We start from the raw sequence: 9,473 nt of genomic DNA on the forward strand, positions 1-9,473 counted from the left end.
TAAACACGATGTTTCAACACCCTCATTGAAAGACTTTCAGCAGTTGAAACTCACTTTCAACACCCCCATTATACATGGTCTTACATGTGCTTGGAAAACAAGTGTTGTCACTTACTTTGTCTTGTCTTCTAAAAGCAGTGCACAATATTACCCAGCTTATATATATTCTCAAAATATAACATATGATATCCTCTAAAAATTATTTATGAAATAATTTTCTAAAAAAAATTGTTTATATGTCATTACTAAAATCATTTTCAAAAAAGAAAAATGACATAGACTTATAAAATATGACATGACATAGAGTTAATTGTGATATAAACAGTTGCATTTATATAATTTATATTTTTGGTAAATTTTCTAAAATATGACAATAACTCATATATCATCGTAACATTACTAAAAGTACATCAATAAATATTTACAAATATATCAATATTTCCATGATAGAAAACATATAATTTATATAAATATATTTTGTCAAATTTAATTGGGAGTGTGTTAACAAATACAAAATTAAGACATTATTAATCAAATCAATTTTTTTTTGTAGGTAATTAAATGTTTGACTTTTTAACAAAAACTTATAAACGGTATAAAGAAAATAAATAGTTTTAAATTTTAATTTATCAATTTATTTAAAATATCTAAGTTGAACAACAAACGGTTGATTTATTAGATTAATTAAAGAAAAACTATATGAGGTTTTTGCCAAAACTAACCCACAACTTGATTTTAACCCCAAACCTATACCCAAACTTGAATCAAATGTAAAACTAACCTACAAGCCTAGTGAAATTACAGCTCAGCCCCTTGTGACCAAACAAAAAAACAGAAGCCATTTTTACGAATATAGCCCTAGTAAATCGTCTGAGTCGTCTGAGATGTTGGAAGTCATCTGGACGACTGAAGTGTAAGTCGTCTGGTACCGGTTTATTTTAAAAATAATTTATCAATCTTGTAAAAAAATATTTTGATGCGTGAAAAATAAAAATCAAGTAATTATAAACAGTTTTAAGTGATATAAATTAAGATATGATAAAATTGATTTGTTTTGAATATAGATGAGTGGAAGTAGTGAATCATGAAATACTTTGGTTTAGGAGTTTGGCAAACATATGTTGTAGTATTGTATGTATTGTTAGGGTTAGATTTTGGAAAACTAAAATATTTTTTTCAAAAATTAGTTTTCACCTATATGTGTTTATTTATGTGTATAGTAAACACTTTTCAAGTTTGATTTGATTTTATGAAGTCTTTAATTAGATAATTAAGTTTAGGGGTTATGTTTAGGGTGTGGACGACTTATATTTCAGTCGTCTGTTGAATAATTTACTCAGACGACGTATATTTCAGTCGTCCACATCGTACCGATCCTTTAATTTTACCAATGTACGTTTTAACCTAACCGGATCATTTTACTCGGACGACTTACATTTCAGTCGTCTGGTGAAGAAATTAAAACAGACGACTTACATGTAAGTCGTCCAAATATTCCCGCCTAAAATTTTTTAAAAAAATTATTTTCCCGCTTAAATAATTTAAACCAGACGACTTACTTGTAAGTCGTCTGGAAAGTCTTCTATTTTAGTTTCCCGCTAAAAATATTTAATTTCCCGCTAAAAATATTAAACTCTTCTGGACGACTTACATGTAAGTCGTCTGTTTTAATTTCTTCACCAGACGACTGAAATGTAAGTCGTCCAGGAAGTCGCCTGAGTCAAAAATATTTAACCTAATTGGATTTTTTGTCTCCCTATATAAAGAAAAATTTACACATCCTCTCTCCTCATCTCAAATGGCTGCAACAAAAATGTAATGTTCATCATTCTAAAACTCTCCAACTTCTCTCTAATCTCTTTGACTTGAAAACACCAAACTTTATATGAATTTTTCAGTTTTGTCTCATGTATTTCTTACTAATCTATCTCTTTTGCAGGTTTTTAATCAAATGGTACTCATCTTTCACTAATTTAAAGGTAAATCTATTAATTTTAGATATGTATTTTTGTGTGTTCTATAAATGTAGATTTATCTATTCTTCCACTCATTTTCTCTATTTTTAAGTCATTTGAACGTTTTTGGATATGCTGGTTTTTCAGATCTGGATTTGATATGCAGGTTTTTCAGATCTGGAAGACTTCTTGGACGACTTACCTGTTAGTCGTCTGGAAGTCATCTGGAAGTCGTCTGGACTTCTTGGAAGTCTTCTGACAAAGTCGCCTGGACTTCCAGGAAGTCGTCTGGACTTCCAGGAAGTCGTCTGGACTTCCAGGAAGTCGTCTGGACTTCCAGGAAGTCGTCTGGACTTCCAGGAAGTCGTCTGGACTTCATGGAAGTCTTCTGACGAAGTCTCCTTTTCATAATAGATCTGAGCGTTTTGGTAAGTTCTTATGTCTGATTTTTCTTCATTTGGTAACTTCTTGTTGTATAAAGTTCTTACTTTTTTCCCAAACTAAAACTCTCCAAACCCACTCTAATCTCTTTGACTTGAAAACACCAAACTTTATATGAATTTTCCAGTTTTGTCTCATGTCTTTCTTACTAATCTATCTTTTTTGCAGGTTTTTAATTAGATGGTACTCATCTTCCACTAATTTAAAGGTAGATCTATTATTTTTAGATATGTATTTTTGTGTGTTCCGTAAAGGTAGATTTATCTAATCTTTCACTCATTTTTTCTGATTTTAAGCCATTTGAACGTTTTTGGATATGCAAGTTTTTCAGATCTGGATATAATATGCAGGTTTTTCAGATCTGGAAGACTTCTGGGACGACTTACCTGTTAGTCGTCTGGAAGTCTTCTGGAAGTCGTCTGGACTTCTTGGAAGTCTTCTGACAAAGTCGTCTGAACTTCCTGTAAAGTCGTCTGGAAGTCGTCTGAACTTCCTAAAAGTCTTCTGACAAAGTCGTCTGAACTTCCTGGAAGTCGTCTGGACTTCTTAGAAGTCGTCTGGACTTCTTAGAAGTCGTCTGGACTTCTTAGAAGTCGTCTGGACTTCTTAAAAGTCGTGTGGTCTTGTCTACTCAAGTGGAATCCAAGCTTGTCTTTGTAGAGGAATGATCTATAATAGTTTTGTTTGTGGTCTGTTTTGTGAATTGCATGTCTACTCTTTTAGTTGTGAATTTTTTGTAAAATCAATAATAATGTTTTCCAAGATGTATTAAATGTGCTAACAATGTGTTTACACATTTACAAATCAATGAAATAATAGACTTCAGTAGCCTTTTTCTTATCTTTGGATCTCTCATATGCAATAATAAACTCCAATGGCCTTTTTATCATCTTAATAAACAAGAATGTTGGTAGTTTTATATTGATACAACATTTTAAGAAGCATTTTAACCCTTCTTCCAACTCATAACAATAGTCATCATTATTGTCTATAACAATAATACTTAAGAGATGGAAACAAACAATAGTAACTAGTCAAAGCATATCATATTTTATTATAAGTTTGCGTTGAAAAACTTAGTCAAATTTAGTAAAACTAAGGGAGAGAACATATTTTGTAAATATGAGTTTTACATATCTTGAAGTTACTTATCACTCTTAAAAATACAAGTTATTCAAAAACTAACGTAGAAGACTTAAAAACTAGCGGAGAAGACGCGGACGACTTCAATCTAAGTTGTCCAGACGACTAAACTATACGTCGTCTGGTCAACGCAGAGTTTATTTTTGCAATTGACTTTGAAATCTGTTATTTCGGACGACTGAAAAATAAGTCGTCTACTATTGTTTGGCTAAAAAAAACTCCAAAAAAGCTAGACGACTTACATTTCAGTCGTCATAGGTTAGTTTTGCATTTGACTGGATTATTTCAGAAGTTTGACTTTTCTGGACGACTTACATTTCAGTCGTCTAGTGAAAATTAAAATAATAATATTTTTTTTAAAGTAGACGACTTACAGTTAAGCCGTCATAGGTTAGTTTTGCAATTGAAAAAAAAAACTTCAAGATTTAATTATATACAGACGACTTATAATTCAGTCGTCCAAGAGACGACTGAAATGTAAGTCTTCCAGGATTTACGAGGTTTGACCAGAATCTCGGAAAAAAATCCTGGACGACTTACAAGTAAGTCGTCTCGTGGATGACTGAATTATAAGTCGTCTGTGTATAATTAAATTTTGAAGTTTTTTTTTTCAATTGCAAAACTAACCTATGACGACTTAACTGTAAGTCGTCTACTTTTAAAAAAATATTATTATTTTAATTTTCGCCAGACGACTGAAATGTAAGTCGTCTGGGGAAGTCAAACTTCTGAAATTATCCAGTCAAATGCAAAACTAACCTATGACAACTGAAATGTAAGTCGTCTAGGTTCTTTGGAAATTTTTTTGAAACCAAACAAAAACAGACGACTTAACTTTCAGTCGTCTCAGGTTACAGATTTCAAAGTCAATTGCAAAAATAACCTCTGCGTTGACCAGACGACTTCCAGGTAAGTTGTCTACAGCCAGACGACTTCCCAAGTAAGTCGTCTGACGAACAGATCTGAAAAAAAACTCGATGTCATACCTTAAATTGGTGAGATAAGTTCCTTAGCATACATAAGGCTTCTCCAAGCACACAAAATCACAAACGAAAGTAACCCACCCAGAATCGTTAGCTTCTATGACTCTATGAACCATAAAAAATTTAGAATCAAAATCTTGGGTTTTTTTAGCTCATTTTGGAGAGAAAGTGAGAGATATGTTGTGTTTAGTTCACAAGAATGGAAAAAGAAGAAGGGTAAATCGATTTTGGGAGCATTAAGAGCTTCAAATTGGTTGTTCATGGTGGTTGTGGTATTGATGACAATGGCAATCTTGTAATTACTTGAAGATGATGAGGGTGAGAGAGTAAAAATGTCGTTTTCGAAAAAAAAAGAAAAAAAAAATTGATGGCTTTTTCGTAAATTATATGAACTTGTGGGGTGAATAGGGCAAAACCAATTTTCAAAAAAAAAGGAGGTTAGTTTTGTGTTTGACTTTAAGTTATAGGTCAATTCTGCAAAAAGCCCAAACTATATTTACTAGAATTTGTTTACTTAGATATTAAAATAAATGTAGTCATTAGATGTAATATAATAGTAATTTAAAAATATTCAAATTACATTTTTATTGAAATTAAATTATTCATTTTTAAATTTAAAAATAGTTAAACCAAGTTACAAATAATTTGTTTTAATTGTAAGAAATTAAACAAAAATATAATATTTAATATCAGTTAAAAATAAACGTGCATTATCTAATCTATTATCTATAACTGCATGAGTAAAAGGTCTCCAATAAACGTGCTCACCTCAACAAAATTATTGTACTACCTCATAATTATTGTACTACATCTGACGATTTATTGCTTCCCACCTCAAAAGGACAGTGAAAATTGAATACCCAGAGCTCAAGTTTTTCTCTCCTTTTCTCCCTTTTCTCTTACCGAGAGCTCTTTCCTCTTAAATGCACGCCAAGACTCATCAGTCATCAACCAGCACCAACTCGCTACGCCTCAAACTCTCCGCCTCCGCTAATTCGCCGTCTTCTTCAGGTACCTTAGGAGTTAACACGTGTGCTTGTTTAATGAAGTTGTTACAGTGTTCAACTCTAGTTCGAGCTCACCGTTGACCATAAATTAAGATAGCTTAAAACTCATGTTGCAATTATTGTTATAGGATGCTTCTGTTGTGGAAATATATTGTTTTCTCATTTACTTAGAACGAATAGTCAAAATTATCATAAACGATTTAACTTGTTTTGTTGTTTTTATTTATGGATTTGTCATATTGATGATTTTGTTTTTATTGTACTTAACTATGGGTAGTCACTCGGCTTGTGCATCTTTACGATCAAGCTCCCATCATAATTCTTTGGGACATTGGAACTGCGAGGCTCAGAACGATATAAAGATCATGGATACAGTAAAGAGATTTAAGTCGAATGAGGCTATTTGGCTATGTGTGATGGTATATCTATGGCCTTTATATCGTTTTCTAATGTCCCACAAAATATGGTGGGAGTCTAAAATCCCCGACAACATGATCCTTACTCCGGTTACTGGTGCTAGATTAGCTTCCGGTGGTTTTATAGGCGCAGCATTTGAACAAAGCAAGAGTCTCCATGTGTTCCCATTCGGTGTACGGGAGTAAGTATCAAGTTTTTGGTTTCCACGTGATCTCTGCAGGTGTCTCATAAGCATGGGGGTAATGCACAAGGAGCTGAAACCTGACAACTTCTTTTTTGTAAACATTAAAGAGATTGCAACTCTTTTCTTCAAACCTGGTATAGTGCACTATTTTTTACTCTCTGTTCATGGATCATAATTCATAAGCGTGTAATCATTCTCCCTTTAAGGTATGGCAACAATCTTAACCCACACCATTCGTTTTCTTTACCGTCACGTTGCAACTTGCAAAGTAGAGTCCGGACAATGATTACACGCCATGAATTCCACTATAAATTGAAGTCTAAGGCAGCGACTGTGATCCAGGTTCCTTTTCTCGTTACTCTTTTTCCATACTTGACAAGTTCTTATGGAAACATTTCATCTCAAAAATAGAAATGACTAAATAACTCTTAAGAAACTTGCAGGCTCACTGGCGTGGTTACAATGCTATAGCTGAATAGAAATCTAATAACAACCAGAGATAATCTTAAGACTTATCTAGTGAGAAACTTAAAAATATGGTGCTTCAGTAAACCAAACTGCAGTACACTTCCTGATGCTAAGTCTTGTTTAGTGTATCCCAGGTTGTTTATATTCTATGTCGGACCAATTCTCGCAACTGAAGTCCATCTTGAGATCTCCTTCTATGTCTTCAACATTGTTTGCTTCAGCGCCAGTTGTATGTAATGATCTTGTTGACAGCTCTGAGAACTCTGAAGCTTCATCAACTGATTCTGATTTCACATTTTCAGCTCCATCTTCTACTTCTGCAGATAATCAATCCACTATCAAACGGAATAAGTACATTTATAGGAGGAGTACACAACATATTGAATTGTGTTTCCAAGTCAAAACACTTGCCTACTTTATTCACCTTAAATCCTTAATATAATAAAGAGTTTGCAGAAGGAATTCATTGTTAATGGAATCATCCTTCTTCTCATCTTGTAAAACAATAATACAGTATTGCAGGAACAGAGAACTATGACAGTGATAAGGCAGAGGGGTTTGAAGATTACTTTTGATGATGAAGAGCCGTTTTTGATCTCTGCACCAGATATTTTTGGAGTGCTGATAATAATCTCTCTACTCCATGGTTGTGCCTAAGGGCAAATGTTTTAGTGTTTACAATTAGTTCAAACTCCAATTGTAGTTTTCTCATGATTTAATGCATACAAAAGCCACGTTGTTTCTCTACATTTGCTTTCTTTTCAATGCAATTTTATATGTTTGAAATCCATGTTTCAGATTGTGTTAGGATTGTATATAGCATCAGTTAATTTCCCTTATTCATCGAAGGAGTAAAAGCAGTTTAAAATTCATCAAATGAAACTTTCATACTAATATTTGGCCTTCAATTGGGAGGATAATAAGAGCAAAGAGAGAGATATTGAAAATATCATGGCTTGGGATAATGTGTCAGCATTCTTCAGCTTGTTTATGGTCTCAAAACACCGGCAAGGAAGAGATGAGAGACAAACAATGAAGCTAGGCTAAGGGAGATTTTAACATACATTGATGAATCCATATCATTACCCGACCACATTGCAAAATGTTGAGTAACAATGGCTGCATCTCTCTGAGCCAAAAGAAGCAGAAAAAGTTGGGAAATACCATTATGTCAAGCATGCGGTTATGATTATGGACCTCTTTTTTTGTTTAGCTGTTGATGAGAAAGAGACAAATCAGATTCTGGATCAAAACTATATATATAGACACACCAATGCATGGCCATTTCATTCACAAAGCAACACCACAAGTTTGAAAAAAGACAGAAAGAGGAGGCTTTAACTCTGTCTTGCACTGATTTCATGAGAGCTGTAAGAATAAGCAAGCAGCTCTGGTTCTGCCCTCCCATTACCTCAGATGAAGTAATGGGAGGTAGATCAAATGTAGTCTTTTGATATCAAGCAAACCAATTTTGTCCAAACCTCATGTGGCGTGGCTAGTTATCAAAGCAGATACAATTTTAACTAGAAGTAGTACTCAACTGTAAAAAAACCAATGCAAGTCTATATTAAAATCAGGAAAGAGCATAATCTTTCAAAGACTTTACTTCATTCTAAATTGAAGCAAGAGACAGACAGTCAGACAGAGTAAAACTGTGACAAGTTCCTGAGGTTGGAGATGGTCCAGCATTGACAAGGATGGAGTGAGCAACAAAACAGAGAGAGGTTGGGCAGGAGAGCTAAAGTTGCCTGCATGCATGCAAACAAGAAAGTTTTATTTTATTTTTATTTAATACAGTTTTTAGCAAAGGTAACAATCTTGACAAAAGAAGTTACCTGGATGATTCCAGCAAGGACCAAGTCCCTAAGGCCAGTCACTGAGTCTGGGTATGTTTCTGATCATGAGGAGAAAAGCGGCTGAGCAGATGAACAAAGAGTAATATAAGGGTAGTAAGATTTTGGGTTTTCTTATATAGAACTTGAGAGGTAGATTGGCTTTGATTGATTCATTTGGGGAGATTGGCTTTGATTGATTCATTTGGGGGACATAAATAACATGCTTCTGCAGGGAAACCGCTTGAGGAACAAAATCAAACCAAAAAGAAAAGGAAAAGAGACATAGCATTAGAACCAGAAAAAAAAAGACCAGTATTACATCCAGTGTATTGGACTAATTTCCACCAAACATGTAATAGAGCATAAAAGGGTGCAAACACACATGATAAAAAGGAAACAAGATAAAAGCTAGTCTTGGGTAGAGAGGCCGCTCAATCTGTTGTAATCATCTTCCCTTCTTAGACTTTCTTTTCATCTTCACCAACCAATATCAAATTCAATAAAATTCAAAATTTAGAGAATAAAAAAGCTTCATTGTTAATTTCTGGGGAAAAAGAATAAGAAACTTGTCTCTGGGTGATTCCTCAGAAGTTGAGTCATTTTTTCTGGAGGTATATTACAGTAAGAACCACACTTGTACGCTAAACTCAACTCGCTGTCAAATATAGTCTCAGAGGATTTCCCAAATATCTGTTGACAAGTAAAGTTTGGTTTGCGATAAGTCTGTTGACAAAAACCAATAACAGTAATAAGAAGAAGTAAGAATGATAATGCTTTACTTCAATTTCATGTGTTTCACTCATGAGATGAGTGGTTAAATCGCCATCTTCAATGCAGGTTCCACCTTCACAATGAGTGTCGCATACTGTGCAAAAAATACCGCCAGGTTCACCTGTGAACTCCTCCTCAATTGTCTTCCCTATCATTGCATCTGAAAGAACAAACAAAAGTTTAGAAACAAAAAAAAAACCATCAGACAAAGAACAACAAACAAACCTTCAAGTAAGGTTTTCCAGAGGAAATTTGGAGGAGGAAAGTCA

General features: G+C 33.8%; 1 long non-coding RNA gene across 2 annotated transcripts; it reads left to right on the plus strand.

The window, feature by feature from the left end:
• Positions 1 to 5,263: 5,263 nt before the first annotated feature.
• On the plus strand, positions 5,264 to 7,386 carry LOC106390280. Of its 2 annotated transcripts, XR_001278229.3 has the most exons (4): positions 5,264 to 5,533; positions 5,807 to 5,948; positions 6,055 to 6,264; positions 6,337 to 7,386. It is a non-coding gene; the product is annotated as an uncharacterized LOC106390280 (long non-coding RNA). The 2 variants fall into 2 exon arrangements; XR_001278226.3 differs by having other exon boundaries at positions 5,269 to 5,533; positions 5,807 to 6,264.
• Positions 7,387 to 9,473: the final 2,087 nt, after the last annotated feature.

This window comes from Brassica napus, chromosome C4 (assembly GCF_020379485.1).
Source record: "Brassica napus cultivar Da-Ae chromosome C4, Da-Ae, whole genome shotgun sequence".
Taxonomy (NCBI): domain Eukaryota; kingdom Viridiplantae; phylum Streptophyta; class Magnoliopsida; order Brassicales; family Brassicaceae; genus Brassica; species Brassica napus.